The sequence below is a fragment of the Haliotis rubra genome, unplaced genomic scaffold, assembly GCF_003918875.1.
Source record: "Haliotis rubra isolate DU_JTF1 unplaced genomic scaffold, ASM391887v1 Scf215, whole genome shotgun sequence".
NCBI lineage: Eukaryota > Metazoa > Mollusca > Gastropoda > Lepetellida > Haliotidae > Haliotis > Haliotis rubra.
The window spans coordinates 1,390,011-1,398,109 of record NW_025766170.1 but is presented as its reverse complement, the minus strand read 5'-3'; the positions used below and the strand labels follow the sequence as shown (position 1 = coordinate 1,398,109).

Sequence of the window (8,099 nt, the reverse complement as noted above, 5' to 3'; positions counted from 1 at the left end):
ACTCCTTGCAGTGTCAAAAAATAGAAATGTACACTAGGCCTGAACAAACAACGTTTCATAATGAAAATTTCCATTATTATATAATATGCTGTCAGCATGTAATAGAGAACTAAGTTACTCAAGTAGTTCATCTCTAGTGAAAGGATAGTGTTACGTTCACGGTTTTAGACTTTACATCCGCGTATACACCGGAAGTGCGAATCTATAAATAGAAAAGCACATGGTGTTGTTTATAGTTTTTATAGCTATATCTGATTTTGCGGAATGATTTGTATCAGTCACAAATGAGTAGAGGAGTGACACTTTGTAATGAAGATAACCATCTCTGCACAACATACATCTATATATAGTGGAAAAGGAAATTGCTCTGGTAGTTAGTCTCAACGCAAAGAATGATCGACGTTCCGTCGTATGCTTATTACCTTGCATATTACAGAAACTAAGTATTATGACATCAATAGACATGTAGCAGCTCTAAGTGTGCATCTTGATAAAGGTGACAACACGGCTACGGGTGTGATTCGATTTATTCGACGACTGGGTTTAGTTCATTGTTTTACACCCTGAAATACACAACAACAATGATGAGGATAATAAACATAATCCAAGCATAATTCATCTGGCTTGCAAACAAAAGTATGGACAACACCGTAACACGTACATCATATGCATCATTAAATAAAGACGGTAAATATAGAATTACTGCATTGTGTTATATTAGTGGCCTTGAAACACAGTCAAGCATCTGACTACACAATGCTGACAAGTAAGATACAGCAACCTGAATTACAGTTGTCCATATATGTAGTAGTAAATATAGAATATATGAAATATACACACATCTTACTGTGTGTAAAACGTCATCAATAGATAATGGTATATATTTACGTGATGAAAATATACAAACATACCAGAAGTATGGCCTCTAGGTGTAGGTCACACTACGGTTTTCCACAACTACATGGTCACGGCTACAGTGGCACCGAAAATACCTACAAATGTGGAAATAATTCAAAACTAACTTCCCTACACAACATCCATACACACGTAAATATTATCATCAAATCAGAATTACTGTAAACACATATTTACAGATCTGGCATAGCACACAGTAAAATACCAAACATCCTAATATTATTATATATACACATACATACACAACACATACATGATAAAAGCTTCATAAACTTATAAATCAAAATACTCATTCAAATACCTGCCTATCCAGGAGATTTTGCCATTTACTAAGCCTCTCGCAAATGTACAAATTACCTTATTTAGCATACATAACATAATGTTTATATAACCTTATTTATGAAAAGATATACACATATACGTTCATGTATTTTAATTAAAGAAACATACCTTGACAGTAGTGAAGTAACTGAAATTAGTAAACTTGCTGCAGTCTGTTGGTGACTTCTCTGTCCAGTGACTAAGGTGCAAGTGAGGGTTAAAAAGCATGCAAGCTAAGAACAATAGGGTCAGCCACTCAACCAGAACATTTGCCCTGGTTTAAACAAAAGGAAGTGATAGGTAAGTGACTGACCCAAGCATATCCAAGTTAAACTATTTAAGGTGTAGTATCACCTCTTAATTAAAATCCTTCACACTCGTAATGCTAACTAATATCAATAGCTACTAACTAATAACTAAAACTAATAACTAATACTAATGCTAATACCAATACTATATTCACTATATACTAATAACTAGTACTAATACTAATGCAAATACTAATGTCACTATTAATACTAATACTAATTACAGTGGTGTACAGTGTATGGTTTATTTGACAGTAACACAAATATATGTGACTGCCACAGACATAAAACACGAGTTGCTGCTTGTAATTTTCACAGCTATATCTCATTTTATGGATGATTTCTGAATGCTATTAGGTAAGTTACTAATCAAACATGAGATAACATTTTAGTTCATACTTTGTTAGATATCAAGACATTTATATGTCATGTCTAGTAATAATAGGTGCTGTAGACACATTAATTTTAGAAGAACGTCTGAGTTTACTGTAGTATTTAACGTATGGTATACTATTTAAATGTCATATTTAGTATTTACCTGAAAAATCCATGAACAATTCATATTCCAGTTCATGAAAGAGGAATTCCATTCCATGAATAATCTAATCCATGAATCAAGTTCGCTTTTTGAACAGACACTGGCGATTTTCCCCCAACACAAACTGAGTCCGTGACGCTCTTCGCGTGTTTATGTAATATTAACTGAAAGTAAAAATGTTAGTCCTTATTAGTCACACGTTATCGCAAATCGCAGTCACAGTTTGAGTGTGTCCTCCAACGATATATTTTTCCAGTCGTCCTGTGAATTCTTCCTGTATTGGAGAGTTAGATCGACTCCCCGCTCCATAATTCGGGTTTGTAGCTTGTGGTCCTTCTTAGTTCAAACGCTTTGTTGGCCAGTCGTCCGCGTTGCTTTTTGAGTGGGACTGGAAGGTCCGTTCGAACACTTATTTTCTTCTCTCTCAGTACCTTGTTGTTCTTCAGAGACGCCAGGTACACTTTTTGTCTGTTGGCAGCTAGTACAAATTTGACAATAATAAGTTTCGGCATATTCGCCCGAAAGTTCGTGGGGTCTGTGCTCTTCCTCGGTAGACGATGCACATTTACCAGTAGCATGTTGTCGGCTCCTTCCACACTGAGTGATGCGAAAACCTCCCGTACGGCCTTCTCGGGGTCCAACCCGTCCGCCACCCCGTAGACAAGGAGATTGTTCTTGCGCGAATACAGTTCTTGCAGTAGTAGCTTCGACTCAAATTCTCGCTGCATTTCAAGAATTGTGTCTTTATTTTTCCATATTTCTTCTGCATTGCTCTTAATTTTACAAGCATTAAACTCAACTGTTTGTAGTATTTCTTCGGTTTTCTTTTGTAACTCTTGAATGTCAATATTTATTGTGTTCATCTTCTCGATTATCCCGCTTGTTTGGCTTTGCAGTGCTTGTGTTATCCATGCTTTAAGATCAGACTCAGTCGGCGTGTCAGGGTCCGCCATAATGGCGCCTTCGTTTTCAGACTGTGGGTTTCTTCCCGCTGTTGCCCTTGTCCTCGTAACCACAAAATCGTCCAAATTGGTAGCTGGGGAGTTTGGCTGTGACCTGTTTTCCGGTTTACTTTGTTTTTTTCTGTTGTTGGCAGGCATTTTAGCATAAGATTGAGTGGATGGGTGAGGAGCGACACGATTAGCGTCCGCTCATGCTGGCAACTTAACCGGAAGTCCTTTCCGAACACCTCCAGTTACTTGTCTGTACGTGGAGGCAGATGAACCCTTACTAAGACAACGCCGCGTCAACTTATCTTTGATCTACCTTCAGTTGCTGGTGATCTATAGCCGGGATTTTTTTAAATTATATTGTTCTCAATAGTGATCTAATTTTAAAGTAATATGTTACCTATATTTAACCCTAGCTGTGATAATCTAAAACTAGTGCTCAAAAGAAACAATACACCGTAACATATTACATAAAATTCACAATAAGTGATAACACCATACTGAGCCATGTCACACACGTACAGACACATCCTTTCCGGAAACGACCGCCTCCGTGGTGTAGTGGTTAGAGCGTCCGCCCGGAGAGCCGAAGGTCGCGTGTTCGATCCCCGACCGCGTCATACCAAAAGACGTTAAAATATGGTACTTGTTGGTCCCTGCCTGGCGCTCGGCATTAATGGGTACAACAAGGACTGGTCGGCTCGGAGTCAGTATAATGTGTCTGAGTGGGGTATTCATGCTTCACTGCGGAATGGTATCTCCAGCTTTCGTCTGGGCTGGTACAAGCAGCCGCACATGCACATACGCACGCATGCACGTCGTCATATGAGCGAAATATTCTCAAGCACGACGTAAACCCAATTTCACCTCACCTCACCTCACCTTTCCGGAAACAAACGGCGAATCGCATAAACGTCGCAAAAAATCCAATACGACTTTTCCTGATGTAACACGAAATGCATACTAACGGTATAAACCAGCCTACGCGACATGTGACAAACGGCGAAACAAGTTAACGAATTGCCTAAACATCGCAAAAAATCAAATACCACTTTTTCTGAATGTAACATGCAAACTCACGGTATACGCGACACGTGAGCAACACAGTAGTATAAAGAACACAAAATTATGCCACGTTTGAGGCAAATCGAAAGTGAGAGTGCTGTCGGAATGGCCCAGCAAGGAGCTAACCACACCGTCATTGCCAGAACCTTCGGCTGCACCCGAGCAACTGTCATCAGACTTATGCAACGACTAAGACAAACTGGCAATACGTCAGACAGGCCTTGGAGTTGACCACGTGTGACAACGCCCGGTGATGATCGCCACATCCGGACAATTCATGTGAGACATCGTTTTGTAACGGCGACGTCAACGGCAGCGACGGCACTAGGACACCGTATCAACGAACATACAGTGTACCGGCGACTACGAGAACCGATGAGGGCGTCTGACTCTTCAAAACCGACGTCGTTGATTGGCATGGGCCAGGCGAGTTCGACGTTGGCAGCTGCGTGATTTGCGACTTGTGATGTTTTGTACGAGTTTTGTACGAGTTTTGTCTGTACAGTAATGACGGCCGGACTCGTGTTTACAGACGTGTAGATGCACGTTTAGCGCCGAATTACGTACAGCAAGTCATACTGTTTGGAACCGATAGCGTGATGGTGTGGGATGGGTTCTGCGGCCATCTCAGAACGAGACTTGTTGATTATTCATGGCAACCTGAATGCTCGAAGATACAAGTTTTGTGACCAGTTATGTTGCTATTTATCCAGCCGCGTGACACTGCATACCAACACGGTAATGCAAGGCGTCATACAGCAAGACTGACAAACGACCTTCTGCATAACGCTTACATCGTTGTTTGGACGTGGCCAGCATGTTCTCACGACATGAATCCGACAGTATACTTATGGTACTACCTGGATCGACAAATCAGAAGACTACCAGCGCTTATCTATCACCCTCAACAACTGGAACAGTGTCTCCTACAGGAATATTGATTCCACATTTAATGGCACTTTGCAGAAAAACTGCTACTTTCGACTTTGTATGAAATGAAATGATGTAAATTTGCTGTAGAATTGAATACTCTATTGAAATTAAACAGATGTTCATTCATATATGCTTTTCTTTTCCTTTCAAGTTTCGTCAAACACAATGTATACTTTCTTTTTGAGCACTAGTTTAGTTCCTTTGCCGACATCATTTTGAAACGTTATTCTTATCAATGTACGTCTTGTTTTAATCGCGATATGACTGAAATACTGCTGATGTGACTAAACATCTTAACTCACTCACTCGCAGAGTGCTTGGAAGGAGCTTTCAATAACTTAGTCAGTCTAGATATATTTTACGAGAGCTCCAATCAATGAGCTGCCAAATAAACTGAAATGAATTTATTTACTTCATCTCCTTACCATTAACTCTGATGGGAGGACAACAATGATGTAACTTCCGCACCGTACCGACAGCTAAAAACCGATGCCAGGTTTTATGCCAGGTTTTGACGGAAGGGAACTCGACTGAAGCACCTGACAAGATAAACATTTACAAGGTGTTTAAATGTTTTACCGTTTTATGAGAAAAATTCTCGCCATTTTATGACCGTATTACCCTTTTATGAGAAAAGTTCTAGCCATTTTATGAACAAAACCTACTTTAGGAGTGACTGTCTACTTCTACAACATATTGTAAAAAATGTACTTTGTACTTTCGTATGAGGTGAGGTGAAATGGGGTTTTACGTCGTACTTGAGAATATTTCGCTCATATGACGACGTGCATGCCTGTGTATGTGTGGCTGCTTGTACTAGCCCAGACTGAAGCTGGTTTTATAGTGCTAGCTCACTGAGATACCATGCTGCAGTTAAGCATGAATACCCCACTCATACTCATTATACTGACTCCGAGCCAACCAGTGTTTGTTGTACCCATTAATGCCGAGCGCCAGGCAGGGACCAACAAGTACCATATTTTAACGTCTTTTGGTATGACGTGACGCAACCCGCGACCTCCGCTCTCTGGGCGGACCCTCTAACCACTACACCACGGAGACGGTATGAGGGCATTTAATTTAATCAAATACACTAAGGTACGATTGCTTCATACGGTTGAGTGAGTGAGTTGAGTTTTACGCCGCACTCAGCCATATTCCAGCTATATGGCGGCGGTCTTTAAATAATCGAGTCTGGACCAGAAAATCCAGTGATCAACAGCATGAGCATCGTTCCAAGCAATTGGGATACGATGTCATGTGTCAACCAAGCCAGCGAGCCTGACCACCCGATCCCGTTAGTCGCCTCTTACGACAAGCATGGGTTACTGAAGGTTCATTCTAGCCCGGACCTTGTCGGGTCCATACGGTTGAGTGTGTAAAGGAAATTGTAATAATTGTCAAATGATTATGTCAGGATATCAGTAGCAGATTGAGTAAGTGATACTGACAGGTAGTGGCTACCTTTAAATAGTACCTTACAACACTCGCCACTCTGCTGAATGACATGTCAGAAGTCGGTGAATAACCATAGATTTATACCGAAGCTGTCATCCATAAGACATTTTGCCCTTATAATACCTATATCTGGCAACCTTACCTCCTTACGCTAGCTCTATCCTTACATATACAGTGCACCCTGATTATAATGCCCCTGGTTATAATGCCAGCCTGGATATGATGTCATGTTTTTGCCAGAACGGATTCCTGGTTATAATGCCAAACTGGTTATAATGCCATATGCCAATGTTTTTTGGAACAAAAAGTCATTTTCCCCTGCTTATAATGTCAATTAAACTGACTTCAAGTAGTATAAATACCTTAATTGGTTAACTGGCATGAATCAAATTATTTGCCTAAACTCATTAATGCTTTAGGTAGCCATGTAATCCCAGATAGGATAACACATGTGACAATACACTTCCTGCCACCTACAACAAGTCACCAGCAGCCCCTACACGCTGAGATTATCCAGTCATTAAAGGCTCATTACAGGCGACATCAGCTCAATCACCTTGTTGATTGCAGAGGGCCGCTAACTGTCCTACCTGGTAATAATGCCACCCTGGATGTAATGCCATATTTTCTCCTATACAAACGGTGGCATTATAACCAGGGTATACTGTATTTCTATGGAACACAACAGCTTTCAGCACACAACAATGTCATCACTCATTGCTTGTATATGGGCGACTGCGACTGTGTATATGGGCATCAGAGACAGATGTAACAAAAAACAAGATATACATCATGGTCTAATTTGCAATTCATCTGCTTTATTGCAATTAGGGATATCATTTTACAACGTTTCGACATATTTGACCTAAAAAAGCTGCAAAACGTTACAATTCTGACTGTACCATGAGTATTTATTTGTTTGACACCGCATTCAGTAGTATCACAGCTGTACGACTCGGTCTGTAAACAATCGAGAGTGGACCAGACAATCAAATGATTGACACCATGCGATACAATGCCAGGTTTAGTTGGTTTGTTGTTTAACGCCGCACCCAGCAATATTCCAGCTATATGGCGGTGGTCTGTAAATAATCGAGTCTGGACCAAACAATCCAGTGATCAACATCATGGGCATCGATTTACGCAAATGGGACACGATGACATGTGTCAGCCAAGTCAGCGACACTGACCACCCAATCCCGTTAGTTGCCTCTTACGACAAGCATGGGTTACTGAAGATCAATTTTAATCCTGATCTCCCCGGGTTGAATGATGTAAGATAGCTATGAAGACGAAGATTTAAAAATACCCATCTATCCCTCTTTTTGCTCGTTTCCTGCAGCTACCAACACTTTCTTCATCTGGGACAACTGAGGAAGGGTAAAGTTACAAATTGAAGTGTGTCAGAAGTAAATTGCATGAAATTAATGCAGGAATTTTTTGAAAATCAGTTCTAAGCCCATCGGCACCTGGAGCCTCCTATATCCTTAAGCCACTTCTATACACTTTATTGGCAAAAGTGAGGTTTTAATTGAAATACAAATATGAAACTGAACAAATTAATTTCCCTCTCTATTGGTATGACCTCTGGTATCTATAGCAATTTATATT

General features: G+C 40.4%; 1 long non-coding RNA gene across 1 annotated transcript; it reads right to left on the bottom strand.

Annotated features, from left to right (window-relative positions):
- Positions 1–512: 512 nt before the first annotated feature.
- On the bottom strand, positions 513–1,560 carry LOC124276886. Its single transcript, XR_006898683.1, has 2 exons — positions 1,366–1,560; positions 513–563 (listed from the first exon to the last, which is right to left on the bottom strand). It is a non-coding gene; the product is annotated as an uncharacterized LOC124276886 (long non-coding RNA).
- Between the last annotated feature and the right edge of the window lie 6,539 nt (positions 1,561–8,099).